The 23,335-nt window shown below is 42.5% G+C and overlaps 1 pseudogene; it reads left to right on the top strand.

Moving 5' to 3' along the window:
• The window catches only part of LOC115415827 (myomegalin-like), a 50,648-nt pseudogene extending 27,787 nt beyond the window's left edge, over window positions 1-22,861 (top strand).
• Window positions 22,862-23,335: the final 474 nt, after the last annotated feature.

Genomic DNA, 23,335 nt, shown 5'->3' with positions numbered 1-23,335 from the left:
ACTCCACTCTGGTACCAGGTCCTATTCCAGACCGTTTCCATTCCAGGATACTACCCACTTTACAGTACCTGGTCATCATAGCGATGCGGTGCGTTACTTCCTTGTCATCTGCTCAGAGTTGCTGATAAATTTGCTCGTTGCGTGTTCTCTCTCGTCAAACTCCTGCTGAATGTTTGCGTCTGAACCTCCTGGACAAACCTTGGTGTAGTTTTACAGTTTACTGTCATCATGTGGGTTCACCTACTGACAGATTTACTGGAAACTTCTGCATCTGTTTTTTAGTAAAAGGGCGGGTCACAGAGACCGCTGACCAATCAGTGGTCTGCAGTGTTTACACAGTGTCACCTTTTAGTATCTGGTCCCCAGTCCTGGAACCTCAGCGGAGGCGAGACCAAAAAACTAGTACCAGGTACCAGATTCCAGGTCCTTTTTCGTAATGGAACGCAAAAGGCAGAGTCGAGTCGAGCCGATACCACGAAGTGGAAACGTGACGTAAGAACAGTCGGCAATGTTACGCTTTGGCGGTGACTGCTGGACAAATGTGGTACAGCATGTGTGAATACAACAAATATCGGTGCTGGGGGACTGGGATGTAGCCCCCCAGGGTCAGGATGTGGATTTTAAAAACAGCCCCCTTTTACATCCCACCATCAGTACTGACAGCAATGAAGTCCAGGAGGTGGAAGATCTTTTCCCAAAAGTCCCCTCTGCCCAGCTTTAAAAGTACCACATCTAGAACCCGAGGTTCCCCACGGGCATCCCCCTGGACAGTGATGGATGAACACAGGACTAATGGATGGAGTTCAGGTGGATTTTCTCCACAAACTAAACAGTAAATGTTCTGAAACTGGAGGTTTTTTCCCTTTAAAGCATGTGATTGGTTTAGTCCTTGTGGTTCTTCAGTTCTAAGCTTTAGAACGTGGTCGATAGGAGAACGTTAACACTGATTAGATGGAAGGAACACTTCAGTTTGATGCTTTTTAAATCATATATCTTGTACGACTTATGAAAACTGTCATTTTCTCATCTCTGCACTTTGGTTTTACTTCATTAATTAGTTGTAAATTTTAATATGAAACTTTTCAGTTCTGATCACAGTTTGAATCGTCATAAAAGGATCTAAAGTCAAGTATAAACAGAAACATTCACCATAAAAACCATCCTGTCCAGTTGAACAGTAAAAACAACAAGTGACATTTAATTTGTGCGTTTGTTTTTTTATTTCGGACATATGACGTACTTTTTGTTCCTGGTTTTGTCCTGGTTTTCGTGTGAATCCAGATTACAGACCAGTTTAAAGGCCGTCGTAGAATCACTGTTTCTTCCACATCTGTTCATCCATCTGTGACCTGATGGGCCTCTCTCTCTTTCTCTCTCTGTCTCTCTCTCTCTCTCTCTCTCTCTCTCTCACTGTGGCTCTATGTCTCTCGCCCCCTCTGAGGACTGCCTCAAATTACTCACAGTCGACCCAGAATTCACCTCTTCGACGCAGCGTCACCGTGTTTATTCTACAGAAATCCCCTGTGCGCATGAATGTACAGTATGTGGTCGGATTAATGAGATTAAAACAAGTAAAAACAGCAAACGGAATAAACAAGAACAAAGACATTAAAAAAACTGTTAGAAATTTAAAAAAATGGAAAAATACAATAAAATGACTAATGTATATAAAAAAAAGAAATTAAAAAAAACAAACAAATAAAGTGAAGATAGAACCAAACAAATTGAAAATTGACCAAATATTATATCCATAAAATGAAAAATGTCCTGAAAAGTAACAGAACACATCTATAATCTATAATCTATAAATATGTGATGTAACGTTGACCATACCGTAGGATAAATTCTCTCAAACAAGGTCTGAGTTCTGAAGAAACCCATTAAATAATCCAAGTGGATCTAACCCTTCGACTGTGCTTCAACCTCATGGATCCAATTATTCCAATTTTTCAAATACATGAAACGTTAATGAAGCTCAGATCAAATGGACTGAAGATCATCAGATAAACGTCTCAGACAGGTCCGGTTCTGGTTCTGGAGGTCCGATGGTGTTCCTGCTGGATCCAGATGTTGGTGGTGTTTAATAAGTGTAGTATTTATTATTATATTATTATTATTATTATTATTATTATTATTATTATTATTTTATATTTTACTTCTAATTCGTCTTATGTCTGTACATACAATATTCTGGCACTGGAACCTGGTTAATCTAGTCTGATCTGATCTATATTTTATTGTCTCCATTGTTTTTTTCTTCCTGTTGATTATTGATCAGTTTCACAACATTTAGACTGACAACACAAATGGATAAAAACAAAACACAGAAAACGATGAAAATCAGACCAGTGGGAGTTTGAGAAGGTTCTGTGGAACTGTAGAACTTCACAGTGTGTGTACTGTATGTACTTCTGCTCCTGTAAAGTACAGGTCTGAGTACTTCTACTGGAGTACAGGATGTGGGACCAAATGTCCAAGTGTGTTCTGGACGTGACCTTCTGTACGTCTGGTTTCATCTTGGTTCCCATGATTCCTCTTGGTTCCTCTAGTTTCCTCCCGTTTCCTGTGGTTCCTCTTGGTTCCTCTGGGTTCCTCTCAGTTCCTCTTGGTTCCTCTGGTTCTGTGCAGTTTATGCTGGACTTTCAGGCTTTGTTGTGAATCTGTGCAGAACCAGAACCAGAACCAGTGGATGAACAGCTGATCCGCTGCTGCTGCTGCTTTCACTGCCTCGGCCTCTAATCAGGTTAAGTTATTAAGTCCTGGAGTGGGAGGGAACTAGGTCATGAGCAGCTAAACGCAGAGCACCATGGGGGGGCGGGGTTATGTGTGTGTGTGGGGTGGGGTGGGGGGTGGGGGGACACGAGTTAGAGCAGAGGGAACGTGATGAAGCAGCAGAACGACCACAGCATCAGCACCGACAGCAGCAGCAGCACAGCCGGCTCGCCGGTTATGTAAGATTTACAAACCTGGAGCTCCGTGGTGTGTTCAAGGACCGTGGACCGTTTCAATGTGGACCTGAACCCTGGACTTGGACCTGGACCCTGGATCTGGACTTGGATGTGAACCCTGGTCTCCATTAAAGCCCTGGGTTGAAGTGGACGTGGCTGCTCCAGGGGCGGTCCTTCATTCAGCGGCTGTTTAATGTGAATCCCCCAGACCTGGACCCGGACCTGGACCCGACCTGGACCCAGACCTCTGAGTCATCTGCTCATCCTGGTCTTCATAACTTCATCTCAGCCTGAGGGGGGGTTGGGGGGTGATCTCCTTTTTTTATTCTGCGTTTAAAACCAGGATATAGACCTGACCCAGACCTGAACCACTGAAGCGGGTCTGAAACAGAACCGGGTCAGTTCGGACCTGCTTCAGCTGTTTCTATCTGAGCGGTTCCGTCTACACTGAAACATTAAGTGCACAGAACCCTGAGCTCTTCATGGTTCAGGTTCTGCACATGTTGGCGCCTCCAGGTTTGACAGGTTTTGGGTTCTGAAGTGAAAAAAGTTTGATATTAAACCAGAAGAGTGTGTTTTAATGGATGCATGAGTTTAATTTGAGTCTTCTGGTGTTTGACTGATGTTTTTTTCAGACTTTAGGAGGAAATCCACGTTTATTAACAGTGAACACAAATAATTTTCTCATCATTTGAGGTCAAATCTGACGTTTGATCCATTTTTTTTTTTTGTTTTTTTTTGGCGTTTAATCCTGTTTCTGTTTGAATGAATGTGAATCTGTGTTTAAGTCTTCGTCCTCTGTCGCTCGTGTTTATTTTCCAGTCGTTTAATGCATGCGCTGTGTGAACTGTAGGTTTTCGGGTGAAACTGAAGCTTTATTTGTGATTCTGTTTGGTTTGATTTGTTTGTTGTAGATTTGAGTTTATAGTTTTATTTGTGTTTTTTTCTCGGCTGGTTGTGGTAGTAGTTTTAGTTTGACTGTTTTAACCCTGGTTGGTGTCGAACATCTGGTTACAAGCACTGCAGTCTGGGGTCTGGGACCTGGGACCTGGTCTGGAACCTGGTCTGGGACCTGGTCTGGGACTTTTCTGTTGAGTGGAACCCTCGTTCTCTTTGGAGGATTTGCCGTGTTCCTTTCCCATTCGTCCCCTTTGTCCGTCCCCTTGGATCCGTCCGTTCGGGGTCATGACCTTTGACCTCTGACCTTTGACCTCATGACCCTTAAATGTAAAGAAGACGAGGATAATCCACACAAAACAGGAGGTTCGTACTGAGACGGAGGACAAGGAGGCATGGTGAGGCCGCAGACGGACTGAGGACCACCACAGAGGGAGGGGGAGGGGCCAGCACCGGGGAGGGACCACCACCAGGGGGGCGGGTCCATGGCTCCGCTGTGGAAGGCCATGCTGTCGAAGAGCAGCCCCCTGTACAGAGACTCCCTGTTCTCCTTCACACTGTGGGAGTGGAAGGTCCAGGAACGAGAACTGATCCTGCTGAAGAAACACGGCGACAGAGAGAGGAGGACGCTGAGGACGCAAGTGGACAAGTAAGACCAGCAGGGACCAGCAGGCCAGCAGGGACCAGCAGGGACCTGGGGCATGTAGAACCAGGATACGTAGAACCGGACATTTAGAACTGAGACGTAGAACCAGGACATTTAAAACCGGGACATGTAGAACCAGGATATGTAGAACTGAAACATGTAGAACCAGGACATGTAGAACCGTGACACACAGAACCGGGATATTTAGAACCTGGACATTTAGAACCAGGACATGTAGAACTGGGACATGTAGAACTGAGGCATGTAGAACTGGGGCACATAGAATTGGGACATGTAGAACCGGGACATGTAGAACTGAGGCATGTAGAACTGGGATACGTAGAACTGGACATGTAGAACTGAGGCATGTAGAACCGGGACACATAGAACCAGGATACGTAGAACTGGGATCCGTAGAACTGGGACATGTAGAACCAGGACATGTAGAACTGGGACATGTAGAACCGGGACACATAGAACCGGGACATGTAGAACCAGGATACATAGAACCGGGACATTTAGAACCGGGACATGTAGAAGTGGAACATGTAGAACCGGGACATTTAGAACTGGGACATGTAGAACCGAGATATGTAGAACCAGGACATGTAGAACCGGGACATTTAGAACCGGGACATTTAGAACCGAGACATGTAGAACCAGGACATTTAGAACCGGGACATGTAGAACCAGGACATGTAGAACCGGGATATGTAGAACTGGGACATGTAGAACCGGATATGTAGAACCGGGACACATAGAACTGGGAAATGTAGAACCAGGACACATAGAACTGGGACATGTAGAACCTGGATATGTAGAACCAGGATACGTAGAACCGGGACATGTAGAACTGGGACATGTAGAACCATGACATTTAGAACCGGGATGTGTAGAACTGGGACATGTAAAACTGGGACATGTAGAACAGGGACATGTAGAACCGGACATGTAGAACCAGGATATGTAGAACTGGGATGTGTAGAACTGGGACATGTAGAACCAAGACATGTAGAACCAAGACATGAAGAACTGGGATACAGAAAACTGGGACATGTAGAACAGGGACATGTAGAACTGAGACATGTAGAACTGGGACATGTAGAACGGGACACCTAGAACCGGGACACGTAGAACCAGGATATGTAGAACTGGGACATGTAGAACCGGAACATGTAGAACTGGGACATGTACAACCGAGACACGTAGAACCTGGACATGTAGGACTGGGACATGTAGAACTGGGGCATGTAGAACTGGGACATGTAGAACCGGGACATGTAGAACTTGAACATGTAGAACCGATGTGTAGAACCAGGACATGTATAACCGATCTGTAGAACCGGGACACCTAGAACTGGGATACCTAGATCTGGGACATGTAGAACCAGGATATGTAGAACCGAGATGAACTGGGACATGTAGATCCGGGACATGTAGAACTGGGATATAGAAACAGGATATGTGATATACAGACCAGAAAGACGACTGGAAACCACAAGTGAGCACACGTGACGGAGCAAAAAGTGTCAGATGGTGCCGATAGATAAAATTGCTAGAGCGAAATAATCAACACGTAGAACCGGGACATGTAGAACCAAAACATGTAGAACTGGGACATGTAGACCTGGGTGACACAGAACCGCAGCCCATGGAACTTGGATACAAAGAACTGAGACATGTAGAACCAGGACACATAAAATCATCCATAGAACCGGGTGACACAGAACTGGGACACATAGAACCGTGACCCATGGAACTGGGACACATAGAACTGAGACATGTAGAACCATGATCCATACAACCGGTGACACAGAACCGGGACACATAGAACCGCAACCCATGGAACTGGGACACAGAACTGGGGACCAGAAGACAACTGGAAACCATGAGTGAACACAAGTGACGGACCGTCAGGTGTCGTATGGTGCTGCTAGCTAAAATTGCTAGAGTGAAATAAAACACTTTCGTATCAATCCGACACTGACAAAAGATGAAAACGAAGGGAATTTTATCCATAATTTTTATCCGTTTTAGTTAGTTTTATATACACACAATACAGTTTCAGTTAGTTATTGTTTTTTTTCTTTTAATTATAGTTTTTTATTTATTTCAGTTAATGAAAATGTTTTTTTAATTCCGGTTTTCGTTAGTTTTCGTTAACAGTAATAACCTTGCGACCAGTGAAAATCCTCTCTAAACTGATAGTGACGTGTTTTTCAGTCCGACCTCCTCCAGCTCCGGTTGAAGTCGAGCGTCAGACTCAGATCCACATGTGAGCGTTAACGCGTGCGGTTTATGGATGCGTCATGTGTTTCCATGAGTCGCCTTCATGTGACGAGGATTGGACAGAAATGATTCCATCAGATTAGAGCAGGTTCATGTGTGTTTTCAGTCTGGAACCAGAAAGATCCAGCACATGTCTGATGATGGGTTTTTGTCTGGGTTTTTTTTTGTTTGTGTGTTTGTTTTTTGTGGTCATGTGTCCGTTTTCAGTCGTTTCTGATTTGGTTTAAAGCTCTTGTCTTTTCTTTACTCCTCGTCTCAGGGTGAGAATATTAAACACACTTTACACTTCCTGTTATTAAAGGTCAGACTATTTTTTACAGTTTGTTTTAGGTCAGAGTTCAACAGTTTTTTAATTCAGACCCATCCACTAAATCCATCCCATAATAAAGTGTTAAATTCCTACACTAACACCCTTCTACCAGTGAGTACAAAATACACTCTGACACATTTAACATTTGACCTAGAACCAAAATAATAAGAATATGAACCAGTGTTGGTGGATGAAAACAAAAACTAATACAATTTTTTATGTGGTATTTGAAAAAAATGACTTTTTTTGTGGTTTTTTTTTTTTTTTTTTTTTGCATCAAAATGTGGTTTGTTTACATTACATATGTCATTTAAAGGGTTAAAAATGACGATTATTGAGTATTTAGTGTGTTTGTTTACAGCCCAAGTTCATTAAAAAAAAAGTTAAAAACAACTATAAAACATTTGCAGTTTATGTTCTGAGGCTGATAAGAAGGACGTCTATGAGCAGAACCAGAGGGAAATATTTATGTTCAAAAGTACGAGGTACAAGGAAAACTACTGGTAAGTACTTAGGCGGTTCGTCTGTTTGATTTAAAGGTTTGAATCCAGTGTTTCATGTGTTTCATGTGTTTCGTGTGTTTGACGTGTGCAGTCGACGCTGATAACAGGAAGTAGAACATCACAGAGCTGACATGTGATACTCCGCTTCCCATAATGCACCAGCCCCATTCCCACATTCATTTACCTCCACGAAAAATGGAAAATGTGTGTGTGTGTGTGTGTGCGTGTGTGTGTGTGTATGACAGTAAACACAGACGCTTCCAGGTTTGTTTTTTTTTAAATGTGGATGAAATAACAAACGCTTCATCACAACAGAAACTTTGTTCAGACAAAGACGAACGTTCAGGACAAACACGTCCTGTTTATCAGCCTTCAGTTTCACATTCATGGTTTTTATGGTGAAAATCTGAGCTGGTTCATGTGTTCATGATGGTTTTACCGTCTTCAGAATTATTCGGATCAGTCACAAAAGAAGAAGATGAAGGCGTTTCCACGGTAACTACGGAACACTTATTTTCTTCATTTTACTTGTTTTCTTATTTTATTGAAGCATTGTTGGTGTGAATCACAGACAGATGACAGGAGGAAAAAATAAAGATGAAACTAATACAATTTATATGTAGAATATTGAACATGTTGACATTGATTGAGTGAATGATTGAAATCTTTATTTCGAACAAGTAGACAGTGAAACAAAAAAAAAACCAACCAACAAAGTATCAGTAATGATATATAAAAGGCTGATAAGTAAACAAAAGAAAAAAAAAGAGATAAAAATAAATTAAATTTAACATGCTTGAAATGGAGTAGTTAGAAGTAAAAACTTATGTACTCCTACCCCTAATCTGTATTCCTTATGATCTCTGTATAACAATTATTATTTTATATGAACATTAATAATAATAATAATAATAATAATAATAATAATAATAATAATAATAATAATAATAATAATAATAATAACTTCAACAGCAACAACAGTAATAATAAAAATAATAAAATAAATAATAATAAAACAATATAACACTTATTCCTATGTACACTAATATAATTATACCCATTTACAAATGATCAAACCAGTATCAGCTCTCAGATATTAATTAAAACTAAAAAGCAAACAAAAAACAAAAACACATACACCTATATAGTATAAATATATATGATAGTTTATATTGTCCTATATAGTAATATAGTCAGAATATGTTCCCCAGCTAACTGCTAATGCTAATGCTATTTGCATGTATGGGTCAAATGTACCTACAGAAGTCAACCTTTAACCTGAAGTAGAAGAAAAATAAAAGTTAAATTAGGCTGAGATGACTGATCCTTAGATGAAAAAATGAACCAGATGAAACTAAAATCAAAGCTGTAGATTCTTATTTCTGTGCCATTTCTGTCGTTTTTCTGTATTTTGTGTTTTTTGATGCCAGTCTGAAACTGACCTGAAACTAAAACTGACTAAATGTTCTAAATGTTCAACCTCATTTGATCCGATTCTGATGAGTTCTTATGTATCTGTTGACTGTTTTCATGTGTGGTGTGTGGTGTGTGTGTGTGGTGGACCTGAACCCATAGAACCCACAGAACCCATAGAACCCACAGAACCCATAGAACCCACAGAACCCATAGAACCCACAGAAGCGATCACCTCAGTACTGATCCTTCATGTGTGTGTTGTGTTTTCAGGCTCAGTAAGGAGCTGCAGCAGAAGGACAACTCATCGACAGCCTTCGGGCCAAACTGAACCAGAACCGTCATCATCCTCAGCGCTCGGACACGCCCTGCAGCGGCCACGCCCTCTCCGACCATCGGATCGCATCTCCTACGTGTCCGACGAGCAGGGCTCCACCAATGAGACCTGGAGCTGGGTTTCCGACGTGGATGCCAACAGCGACCCGGGTCAAGAGGAAACCCGGACCCGGGCGGCACCGGTGAGTCTGGAAACCACTACGGTCCAGTTCTGGTCCTGGTTCCTTCAGACGGGGTCCTCCTAGTGGTCTAGTCCCCTGAAGGACATGAAACCTGTGCATAAACTCATTAACTGAAGGGACCAGGACCCGGTCTGGACTCTGTAACCAGGACCCGGTCTTGGTTCAGTCTGGACTCTGTAGACCTGGTCCAGTCTCAGTCCCTCTCGTTCATCCTGGTCTTGGTCCATCGGACTCTGTAGACCCGGTCCCAGTCTCAGTGCCCCTCTGGTTCATCCTGGTCTGGACTCTGTAGACCCGTCTGGTTATAGTGTCCTGTGGACCTGGTCCGTCTCAGTCCCCCTTGTTCATCCTGGTCTTGGTCCAGTCTGGACTCTGTAGCCCGGTCTGGTCTCAGTGTCCTGTGGACCCGGTCTGGTCTCAGTCCCCTCGTTCATCCTGGTCTGGTCCTTGCAGGTCTGGGCTCCGTCAGTGCTTCAGTGTCTCCTCCTCCTCTGTCCCTCCATCCATCGCCCCTGTCTCAGCTGTCCCATCATGCATTGCTCCACACCTCCTCCTCACCTCCCTGACCTCCACAGTCACAGTCTGACAGGTAGGACTGCACCTCCTCCTCCTCCTCTCATCAGCTGTTCCTCCTGTTCCTCAGCTTTATTCTGCTTTCATTTTTTTTATCCTTTGATTCTTTTTGTCCTTTTATTACTCCTCCTCCTCCTCCTCCTCCTCCTCATCATCATCATCCTCCTCTTCCTCCTCCTCCTCCTCCTCTCCCCCTCCTCTTCATCTCCTCCTCCTCCTCTATATCTCCCTCCTCCTCCTCTTCATCCCTCTTCCTCCTCCTCCTTCTCCTCCTCCTCCTCTCCTCTCTTTATCTCCCTCCTCCTCCTCCTCCTCCTCCTCCTCCTCCTCTTTATCTCCCTCCTCCTCCTCTTCATCTCCTCTCCTCCTCTTCTCCTCCTCCTCCTCCTCCCCTCTTCCTCTCCTCTTCCTCCTCCTTCTCCTCCTCCTCCTCTCCTCTCCTCTCCCTCCTCCTTCTCCTCCTCCTCTTCATCTCTCCCCTCCTCTTTATCTCCCCTCCTCCTCTCATCTCTCCCTCCTCCTCCTTCTCCTCCTCCTCCTCCTCCTCCCTCTCCTCTCATCTCCTCTTCCTCCACCTCCTTCTCCTCCTCTTTATCTCCCTCCTCCTCCTCCTCCTCCTCCTCTTTATCTCCCTCCTCCTCCTCTTCATCTCCTCTTCCTCCTCCTCCTTCTCCTCCTCCTCCTTCTCCTCCTCTTTATCTCCCTCCTCCTCCTCCTCCTCTTTATCTCCCTCCTCCTCCTCTTCATCTCCTCTTCCTCCTCCTTCTCCTCCTCCTCCTCCTCCTCCTCTTCCTCTCCTCTTCCTCCTCCTCCTTCTCCTCCTCTTTATCTCCCTCCTCCTCCTCCTCCTCCTCCTCCTCCTCTTCATCTCCTCTCAGCTCCAGCCTCTTTCCGTCCTCCTCCTCCTCCATCTTCGTCCTCCTGCCCCCGCCCTTCGACCTCACGACCCCGTTACCCTGGAAACGGGGGCGTGGGCTTCTCTCTGGCTGAGGTCCACCAGGAGCTGCAGACGTTACAGAGGCAGCTGGGCGTCGACCACAGTACGGAACACACCCACAGGCCCCGCCCTCTTATGATGTCACTGATATTACTCATATCACTGGTGTCACTAATGTGCATGATGTCATCAGTGATGTCACTAATGATTGTTTGTTTATTAATTTATTTTGAATTTGTATTAACCAACACAACAAAGGATTTATATAAAAGAAAGTCCAACATTCCAAAGGGCAGGATGAGTTTAACTGATAATGCCCCGCCCCTTTACCCCCATCCTTCGAAATTCCTGTCAGATCCCATATGTCACTCAACATACGAAGCGTATTGCATTCACCAAAAATTAAATTCAGCTCTGATTTTCCGCATTAATGAGATACTGTTTTCTGAAAAAATAAAAATTCGGCTCTGTTTTTACGAGATAATTATCTCGTTAATTCAGAAAACAGTGCTGAATTTTTTTAACTTATTTTTTCTCATAACTAGAAGATAATTATCTCATTAATTTGGAAAACAGTGCTGAATTTTTTTTGTGTGTGAATGCAACGCTTCCGTGCAAACATCCTACACATATCAGACTAACTGTGACTGACACAAATCGCTGTACATATGAAGGATGGACTGTCCATGTTGATGATGTCACTGATGATGTCACTGATATGCGTTCAGATGTTCTGGGTGCGAAGTCCAGCGGATTGGCGCTGATAATCCACCTCATCGTCTGTATTCGTGGTATCTCTAATGTCGTGTTCTGGTCGAAGATCTGCTTGTGTTTGGGTCTTAATGAAATCTCAGTATGAGACGATTTACCGCTGATTAGAAGGAAAAGAGGCTCAGAGGAAAAGCAGCCACAGCCACACATTAAACTGATCTGACACATCTGACACATCTGACCGAACACAACAAACTGGAGTCACTGAAAAACGCACGACTGTTAAAAAACCAAAGCCCAGAACGAACAGAACCCAATAAACCGCACCGGTCAAATAATGACAACCGTGTGGTTTCTCTGTTGATTCGACCCAAACCACTGTTTGAACCTGATGATGGTTTAATGGAATGAATGAAGACAAAGTTACTGTTGGTGAAATTAACTGAATTAATTCTGTAAAAGCACATTTTCTTCACTAACTCATTGTGATTCTGATCCATGTGTGTGTTTTTTTACTAAACATCATTACTTTAAAGTAAAGACATGAACTGAAGGATTTTCCATCGTTTGTGGTTCAGGGTCAGAAACAGCAGATAAGGCTGACCATGTGGTCTGGTCCAGGTCCATGTGGTTCTGGTCCAGGTCCATGTGGTTCTGGTCCAGGTCCATGTGGTTCTGGTCCAGTCCATGTGTTTTCTGATGCTTCTACACACTGATCCTGTTTAGTTTAACATCTGTTTATTTTATGTTTCATCTGTTCAGCGCTGAACTGATTTAATGATTCTCATCTCCTCCTCCTCCTCCTCCTCCTCCTCCTCCTCCTCCTCCTCCTCCTCCTCCTCCTCCTCCTTCCTCCTTCTCCTCCTCCTCCTCTTCCTCCTCCTCCTCCTCCTCCTCCTCCTCCTCTCCTCCTCCTCTTCCTCCTCCTCCTCTTCCTCCTTCTCCTCCTCCTCTTCCTCCTCCTCTTCTCCTCCTCTTCTTCCTCCTCTCCCCTCTTCCTCCTTCCTCTTCCTCTTCCTCCTCCTCCTCCTCCTCTTCCTCCTCCTCCTCCTCTTCCTCCTTCTCCTCCTCCTCTTCCTCCTCCTCCTCTTCCCTCCTCTTCTTCCTCCTCCTCCTCCTCTTCCTCCTCTTCCTCTTCCTCCTCCTCCTCTTCCTCCTCTTCTTCCTCCTCTCTTCTCTCCTCCTCCTCCTCCTCTTCCTCCTCTTCTCTCCTCCTCTTCCTCTTCCTCCTCCTCCTCCTCCTCCTCCAGGGTTTCCAGTGTCTCAGTCCAAACCTCTTCCTGGTTTTCCCTTGTTGTCCCACCCTCCCTCAGACTCCTCTTTCCTCCCTCTGTCCTATCCTGGTCTCCGTCGTCCCCCTTCAGTGCTGATGGTCTGGACCCGGTTCTGACCCTGAAGACCGGGACCAGCCTCCTGGAGAGCAGTGCACTGTGGGATACGGCCTACACAAACAGACCCGTACGAGTCGGAGCTGATCTGTCATCAGGATCGTCAGGATACCAGTCGGGTCCGAGTCACACAGGTGAAGACCAGCTCCAGCTTTAAACTAGGTCCAGTTCTAAGACCAGGTCCAGGTCTAAGACCAGGTCTAAGACCAGGTCTAAGACCTCCATACTAAGACTGGTCTCTCTGGACCAGAACATCACACAGAGGATAATGAATCATTAGAACCGTTGTATTCAGACGTTGTTCTGTTTGTATAAATGCTAAATAAGTGAGATTTCTCATCTAGACCACATCAGACCAGGTCCAGACCAGGTCCAGGTCTAAAATGACCGGATCTGGATCAGATCTGGAATAAATGATCCCTGACAGGATAAAGACACTTCTCTGTCATAGTTCCCATCAGTGCTTTTAATGCATTCAAAGCCTGAACCCGGTCCAGGTGCCGGTCCAGCTCTCTCCTCTTGGTTCTGGTTCTGAGGTCCGATGTGGTCTGTGCAGGTTCGGACCTGATGAAGGAGCATCTGAGGGAGATCCGGACTCTGAGGCAAAGGTTGGAGGACTCCATCCAGACCAACGACCGCCTCCGACTGCAGCTGGAGGACCAACTGGCCGGACCGCCGCCAACAAAGGTACTGGACCGGACTGGGTCTGGACTGGACCAGGTCTGGACCAAAGGGTTCAGTTAAAGACCAGAACCAGTATACCAATAAACTACATAAAACAGAAGGACATATTTTCTTCCTTCTTCTTCTTCTTCTTCTTCTTCTTCTTCTTCTTCTTCTTTCTTCTTCTTCTTCTTCTTCTTCTTCTTCTTCTCTCTTCTTCTCCTCCTCCTCCTCTCTCTTCCACCTCCCCCTCAGGGCTCCCACCAACATCTACATCCATCTGGACTCAATGGGTCAACTCTCCAATGAGATCCGGATCCTGAAGGAGGAGAACATCAGTCTGCAAAACCGGATCCAGCAGGCGACCAGAGGTACGGAGGGAACAAACAAACAAACAACAACAGATGGATGGACAGATAAACAGATAAACAAACAAATAAACAACAGAGGGACAGACAGATGGATGGATAAATAAACAAACAAACAAACAAAGAAACAACAGACAAACCAAATAACAGAACAAAAGCGTTTTCATTTCAGTTCAGCAGAAATGTTCTCTCTGTTCAGAATCTTTTTATTGTTCACTGTTTTTAAAATACCCTTAAACCTTTTGCGTTTCCTGTTTCCGCCTGCAGAGGGCAGTAAGGAGGCGGAGCGTCTTCGGGAGCGGCGCTCCTCGATCAAGCCAGACTGAAGGAGGCGGAGCTAGAGGCAGAGAAGTGGGCGGAGCAGAGCAGGAAGGCGGCAGCGGAGGCGGACTCTCTGAGTCAGGAGGTGATTCGCCTGAAACAGGAGCGACAGCGAAACGTGGACGCCATCAACAGGTCAGACACGGAACTGCAGCTCAGAAACCGATCAGTTTAACCTTTAATTGATTTAAAAAAAAAAAAAAACATGTTCAGAATTAAACAAAGATGTGTAAACACAAATAAAACCTTCACATGTCACTAAAACTACATGTAAAGTCACATGACCGTGGAGGGCGGAGTCACACACAGACTCAGGTTCTGTCATAGTTTTAATGTTTTCTGTGTTCGTTTAAGACGTAGAAACAAAGAAAAACACTCAGAGAAGAGCTCAACTGTTGACTGGTTCATAGATGAGTTCATACTTTCAGACGTTTACTGTTGGAATAAAGGATTTAATGTGAAGTGTACAAACTAAAGCTAAGTGCAAGTGTTTTGGTTTTGTCTGTTATTGTTCAGTTTCTGTTTAAAAGTTGTTTTTTAGTCTGAGATTACAAAAAAGCACAGACTGTGGAGAACCTGAGGTCATGTGACCGTTTCCATGCGTGTGATTGGTTCCAGACTCCAACATGAGGTGAACGTCCTCCAGCAGCAGCTGAAGCAGAGCCGAAGCCTGGTCCGAATCTGCAGCGACGCGTTCAGGGACATCACGGAATCCAGGACTCTGGTAAGAAGAGGAAATGTGGACACACACAGACACACACAAATAACACACAAAAAACACACAAAAACCATAAAAACATACAAAACACACAAATAACACAAAAAAACATACAAAACACACAAAAACACATAAAAACATACAAAAACACACAAATAACACAAAAAAAAAAACATACAAACACAAATAACACATAAAACATACAAAAATACACAATAAACATAAAAACACACAAAACACACAAAAAACACAAAAAACACACAAAACACACAAAACACATAAAAATACAAAAACACACAAAATAAAAAACACACAAAAACACAAACACACACAAAAAACACATAAACACACAAAACACATAAAACACACAAAACACACAAATACACACAAAATACACACAAAACACACAAAACACATAAAACATACAAAAATGCACAAAACATAAAACATACACAAAACACAAAAAACTACACAAAACAAACAATACCCAAAACACACAAAAACATATACATAACCCCCATAAAACTCAGAGAACCTTAAAGCAGCGCACATTTCATGCATAAACAGGTGTCGTAGTTTGTATAAATTTGAGGTAAATTAAACCCAAACCTTCATTTGACAGAAAAGTAAATGTTTTATCAGTGGCACAGTTATTTATTTATTTTTATTCATTTATTCAAGCTTTAATTTAGTTCTTTGACTTTGATTTTCACTGAAGTATGATAATAAACCTTTGACATGTTTCATGGACTTTATTTACTAAATAAATCACATTCATTCAGTTGACACATGTTCATCTAGTGAAAACCTTAAATCCACCCTTTATTAAAGTTCTTTATTTATTTGTATTTGTATTTATATTTATCAGTGTGTGAAAATTTCCTCTTTTTTTTTTTTAACCTGCTTGTTTCCTCTTACTTCCTCTGTATTTTTACGTCATGTCTCATATCAGTTCTTACTCTGGTCCTTCACATCCTGACCTGCTTAATTTCTTCCTCCAGCTCAGATCAGTGATGACGCCGTGACCTTTGACCCCACAGAGCTGCAGCTTCAGCTGGAGCGGCAGCTGAAGCGGCAGACGGGCGCGGTGGCGGCAGCGAGCCCCGAGCCAGAAGACAGCTGTTCAACGGTCAGTACCAACTAGCACCTTTAGTGACATCACACTACATTAACCAATCAGATGATGGTGGGGAGGGGCTTAGATGTGCCCCGCCCACTGACAAATCCAGGTTCATTCTTATTAGAAGGGTTTGTGTCGTCCACAGTTCGTTCTCCTCCGGTCAGAGACACCGGCCTGTCAGGACCAGAGGAGAGGACGCAAGAAGGTCAGACAAACAAACAAACAAACAAACAACAAACATACAAACAAACATATACAAAACAAATACAAGCAAACACTTACAAACAAACAAACAAAGAAACAAACAAGCGCATACAAACAAATATATACAAATATATGCGAACATATACAAACAAATACACAACTGTCATATACAAACAAACATACATACAAACATAAACATATATTCAAACATGCACAAACAAACTCACAAACAAATATACAAACAATTATTTGCATACAAACATATAGAAACATATAAAGAAACATATACAAATAACACGCATACAAAACCATATATACAAACATACACAAACATTCTATATGATAAATATATGTATGAACACAGATGAGTTATTTCATCTTTGACATTCAATAACTGTTAATTTAATAAAGTTTGATTTTTTTATTAATATTTAATATTTGAATATAAACTCTTAAACCCCGCCTCCATCTGCTGGCGTTGGACTCGTGCTCATCTGTTTTTATTTGAACCTTTTTTCTCTGTTTCAGTCGAGGCGATGCTGGAGGGCGACGCCCCTGACGGCTGCTTCTCGAACCGCCGCGGACGCCACGCGGTCGGACACGTGGACCACTTCAAGGCTCTGCAGCAGCAGATTCTGGGGCGGAGCTGTGCTGAGGAACATGGAGGCCACAGTCCGACACTGGCCCCCCCACACTGGCCCCGCCCACCCCACATCAGGTCAGTCAGCACGTAATGACGGAATAAAACTAGACAGAGAAGGTTTTATTTGTTTTATTTCACGAGATCATTAGATGAACACAAGTATTAATTTATAATTAAAATAATAAACACTTATGACTGGAAAAAACACATTATTTTAACTGAAATCAGAACAAATGATGAAAATAAAAAAAGGAAATGAAGACAAACCACATCAATAAAACCTGCTGTTCCTGTTCCGCTGTTTCCTCTGACATCCCAAATTCATCCAATGATCGATTATTGATCTGTTATCTTGTGTTTTTGTGTGTTTTTGTATGATTTTTGTGTGTTTTTGGTTGTTTTTTTGTTTATTTTGTGTGTATTGTGTGGTTTTTGTGCGTTTACATGTGTTTATGTGTGTTTATTGTGTGTATTGTGTGTTTATTGTGTGTTTATTGTGTATTGTGTGTTTTTTGTGTTTATTGTGTGTATTGTGTGGTTTTTGTGTTTTTTGTGTGTTTATTGTGTGTATTGTGTGGTTTTTGTGTGTTTATGTGTTTATTGTGTGTTTATTGTGTGTATTGTGTGTTTATTGTGTTTATTGTGTGTATTGTGTGGTTTTTGTGTGTTTATTGTGTGTTTATTGTGTATTGTGTGTTTATTGTGTGTATTGTGTGGTTTTTGTGTGTTTATTGTGTGTATTGTGTGTTTATTGTGTGTATTGTGTGTTTATTGTGTATATTGTGTGTTTATTGTGTGTATTGTGTGGTTTTTGTGTGTTTATTGTGTGTTTATTGTGTGTATTGTGTGGTTTTTGTGTGTTTATTGTGTGTATTGTGTGGTTTTTGTGTGTTTATTGTGTGTATTGTGTGTTTATTGTGTGTTTATTGTGTGTATTGTGTGGTTTTTGTGTGTTTATTGTGTGTTTATTGTGTTTTTGTGGTGTTTATTGTGTGTTTTTGTGGTTTTTGTGTGTTTTTGTGTGTATTGTGTTTATTGTGTGTATTGTGTGTTTATTGTGTATATTGTGTGTTTATTGTGTGTATTGTGTGGTTTTTGTGTGTTTATTGTGTGTTTATTGTGTGTATTGTGTGGTTTTTGTGTGTTTATTGTGTGTATTGTGTGGTTTTTGTGTGTTTATTGTGTGTATTGTGTGGTTTTTTCAGTCTTCAGACTCATCATGAAGCTTCGATCCGATTCTCAGACTCTGCGTCAGATCCTCCGGAGGCGGAGTCCTCTGCTGCGGGTTCTGGAGAGCAGCTCTGCCCAGCGCCCAGGACGCCACACAGGTCAGAACCAGAACTAGAACTAGAACTAGAACTAGAACTAGAACTAGAACTAGAACTAGAACTAGAACCAGAACCAGAACCAGAACTAGAACAGAAACCAGAACTAGAACTAGAACCAGAACCAGAACCAGAACTAGAACCAGATCTAGAACTAGAACCAGAACTAGAACCAGAACTAGAACCAGATCTAGAACTAGAACCAGAACCAGAACTAGAACCAGAACTAGAACTAGAACCAGAACCAGAACCAGAACTAGAACTAGAACTAGAACCAGAACCAGAACCAGAACTAGAACCAGAACCAGAACTAGAACCAGATCTAGACTAGAACCAGAACTAGAACCAGATCTAGAACTAGAACCAGAACCAGAACGAGAACTAGAACCAGAACTAGAACCAGAACCAGAACTAGAACCAGAACTAGAACTAGAACTAGAACCAGAACCAGAACTAGAACCACAACCACAACCAGGACCAGAACCAGAACCCGAAACCAGAACTAGAACCAGAACTAGAACCAGAACCAGAACCAGAACTAGAACTAGAACCAAAATCAGAACTAGAACCAGAACCAGAACCAGAACTAGAACTAGACCCAGACCATGAGAGACAGACAGCTGGACCTTAACGACTGCAGACGGACTCCATAGTCCACCTGTGGCTGACCCAGGTTGTCCTCAGTCTAAGTGTTCTGTGTTCCCTGTTTCAGAACCGGACCCTGGAGGACCAGTGGTCTCTCTGCGTCGGAGGCTTTTGGACTCAGAACAGGCTCTGAAAGATGCCATGGAGACGGTGAAGAACTCCAACAGAACCAAAGACAGCATGGAGGCCTTTATTGTCAGCCAGCGTGAGTCCCACTCTGGAAAACACTCCATACATTCCACTGACGTTCCTCTGACGTTCCTGTAACATTCCTCTGATGTTCCACTGATGTTCCTCTGACAGTCCTCTGACGTTCCTCTGACATTCTTCTGACGTTCCTCTGATGTTTCTCTGATGTTCCTCTAACGTTTCTCTAACGCTCCTCTGATGTTCCTCTACGTTCCTCTAACGTTTCCCTGACGCTCCTCTAACATTCCTCTGATGTTCCTCTAACATTCCTCTAACCTTCTTGTAATGTTCCTCTAATGTTCCTTTGACATTCCTCTAATGTTCCTCTAACATTCTTCTAACGTTCCTCTAACATTCCATTAATGTTCCTCTGACGTTCCTCTAACATTTCTCTAACATTCCACTTATGTTCTTCTGATGTTCCTCTAATGTTCCTCTGATGTTCCGCTGACATTCCTCTGATGTTCCTGTAACGTTCCTGTACTGTTCCTGTTCCAGAGGACTTACTGGGTCTATCCGTGCGTTTCCATGACAACTTTTATTCCTGGTTTAATCTGAATAAACGTTAGATCCTATTTCAGATGTCCATGTAACACCTTATTCCAGTTGAAAAAGATAGTTCGGATTAAATTTAAACCTGATTAAAGTCAGTGGTTTAATCCTCTTTTAACTGCGCTCTAAATTCTTCCTGGACTGTAAAGCCTTTATTTTCCGTTTGGACTTTATTCCTTCCATTCTGCACATGTCAGTGTCTTGTCCTGTGGCGATGACACACACATTCTGCGCTGGTGGAAGAATCTGCACTGCAGTCTAGTCTTCCCAAAGCGTTCCAGTGGAATATTCTGATGGGATCTACCAGCCTGGAAAACCCTGAAGGAACAGTTCAACACTGGCTTTGGATTCATTCATTTGTCCTGAACTATGAGTTCCACAAGTGGGACAAACAGTTGAACTGCCAGCCCTACGTTAGCTTAGCTTAGCCTAGCTTAGCATAACGGCTTCATTCCTCTGCTCAGACGTAGCCAGGCTTTTAGAGGTGATTTGTAGTATTTTAGGAGTGATTTGGGTCAATACAGTTCTCCCTAATCAGTTCCTTTAGTCCGCTGGGGTCAATATGATCAACAAACTGAGGCTCAGATCATGGTCATGTGACTTACTGCAGGAATAAATCTGGCAAATAAAAACTAATGCAAAGCTAAAATGGTAAGGAAGGGCTGTGAGAACAAGGCAACCTGAGCACTGCAGCACAAACCCTTCTGCTCACTGATCTACCTCATTAATACCTCATGTACCCACTGTCTGTTTCAGTGTCCAGAACCCGGGACGTCCTGAGGACAGCTAAGACCAACCTGCAGGTCAGTCCACATGGGCCCAGAACCCAGACCCTCAGTCACGTGGGTGCAGACCCAGACCCTCAGAACCTGAAACTGGATCCATGACGTTAAATATGATCCGTGTGGTTCATGAAACGTTGTTGGTTTGTTCTCCTTCATGAACCTTTAAACTCACTTTCTGTTCGACTGTGGTCATTTCCATCTTCAGCAGAACTTTAACGCAGGGACGTCAAACTCATTTAAGTTCAGGTTCCACGTTCCAACCAATAAAAGAAGAAGGGAGTAATTTATGAAGAATGACAAATGAAACTGTTCTACATGTTTTAGAAAAAGAAAAAGAAATAAATGGAACGTTTACATTTACAAACTATGATTTAAACGTGAACAGCCTGAAATTTCTTAAATTAAGTGTAATTTTACTAATATTCAGCCTCAGTTTATTATTTATACATGTTCATTCTCATGTACAGATACAGTGGATCTACAAATATACACAACATTTAATAACAGCAGAATATTGGTACAAATACACTGATTTATATTATTTATACATTCCAGGTTATTCACATTTTTATTCACAGCCCCATATGATCTGTAGTAAAATCATAACAGAAGAACCTATTAGTAATGTTAAATATGGACAAAAATGGGAGTCATGAACAGAAATCAAAGAAAAAAGGAACCAATATGAACAAAATATACATTAACAAGAATAAAACATGTACAAACATTTGAAAAACATTAACAAAATGACTAGAAATAAGTAGAAATGATATAAAAAAAAAGAACCAATATGAACAAAATATTGATAAGAAAAATACAAACATGCATAAAAATGAACAAAATTTGAGAAACGTAAAAAAAGATGTTAAAAATCACACTTATTTTTGTTAAGACATTTCAGGTTGTTCATATTTGTTCAGATTATTCACATTTGTTGTTAAAGGATAGTTTATAAATGTAAAACCTTCATGTAATTTACTTTTTTTACACTAAAACAAAAAGAAAAGTTCATATTTGTCATTATTTATAGGTTATTATGATAGTATTTTACTGGTTCCATTGTTCATTTCTTCAGTGTCTTTGGCTTCGTTCACACTGAAGGTAAATGTGACCTGGATCTGATCTGTTACAGACAACCTGAACAGCACTTATCTGACCCAGACCACTTTCATATGTGGTCCTAAATCTGATCCAGATCTGATATTTTCTAATGTGACTTCAGTCTGAACGTCCAGATCGCATTATACGACCTTACGTCACTGAAATGCGACAAATGTCATAATTCTGCGTCCCAGGAGGAGGAGCAGCTGGAAAAACATATTTCCTTGTGTGGTCCCGTATTCCATCCGGACCTCTTTAGTGCATGTGGGTCACTTCAGGACCTCTTTAGTGCATGTGGGTCACTTCAGGACCTCTTTAGTGCATGTGGGTCACTTCAGGACCTCTTTAGTGCATGTGGGTCACTTCAGGGTCACATTCAGTTCAGATTCAAACTGACAGAAGTCGCATTTACTGTGGAATATGAACCAAACATAAAAAAATCAGATTTGACCTAAAAATCCAAACTGTTCATTAGACCTGCTGTGGGCGGAGCCTTAGACCCTGCTGTGGGCGGAGCCTTAGACCTGCTGTGGGCGGAGCCATGGGAGGGTTGGACTGGACCAGTTTAGGTCCACGGACCGTATGTTTGATCCCCCTGCTTTAACAGTTCTTTTCTGTGTTTGTTCTGGTTCTGGTCCATGGATCCTCAGATCTGGACCGTAGTTCTGTGGGTTCTGTCCGTTCTCCATCTTTTGGGTTCTTTCGTTTCTCCTTCATCTGAATGTGTTTCTGTTCTGAGTGTCTTCAGGAGAACCAGCTCAGGATCTCCTCCCTCCGACGTTCCTCCTCCTCCTCTCCTCTTCCTCCTGCTTCCTCCTCTCCCTCCCCCCTCTGCTCTGGTAAAGGTACGACACCCCCCCCCCCCCCCCCCCCGTGGTTTCAGTGTTTTGTTTCACTAACACGTCAGCGACACATGAATCTGTCGTTCTAACATCGAACATTAGTGTTAAAATCAGATTCAAAGCAGATCAGTGTGTCATTATTGAACACAGTAACACCTGTTTATGCACAAATATTCAAATACACACATTTAACAAACAGGACATTGGAGTTCAGATACAAACACAATGTTCTGCATCAAGTAGGAAGAACCAGGAAACACAGCCAACAGCTGATCAACAACCAAAGAATAATGAAAACAAAAGCCTAAGCCATAATGAAAACCAGGAGCAACGAGACAAAACAGTGAACTAGAATAAAGACATACTAAGGAAAAAAACTATAAAAAAGAAAAAAAACAATGAATGAATAAGTAAATCATATGAATTATATAAAGTATATATAATATAATATAATATAATATAATATAATATAATATATATAATATAGAAGATAATCCTGTTATTCTTCAGTGAAATATATTAATCTGATGAAACGAAGTCAAAATAAAGTTAAAGTTCAACCTGTTGAATGATTTAAACAAGACTGAGATATGATCAAACCACCTCCTCCTCCTCCTCCTCCTCCTCCTCCTCCTCCTCCTCCTCCTCCTCCTCTCCTCCTCCTTCTTCTTTTGCCGTGTTTCCACTACGTGGAACCAGCTCGACTCGACTCAGTATTCCTGGAGA

Source organism: Sphaeramia orbicularis, unplaced genomic scaffold (genome assembly GCF_902148855.1).
Source record: "Sphaeramia orbicularis unplaced genomic scaffold, fSphaOr1.1, whole genome shotgun sequence".
NCBI lineage: Eukaryota > Metazoa > Chordata > Actinopteri > Kurtiformes > Apogonidae > Sphaeramia > Sphaeramia orbicularis.
The sequence above is the reverse complement of the archived record's forward strand: the minus strand, read 5'-3'. Positions and strand labels throughout refer to the sequence as shown.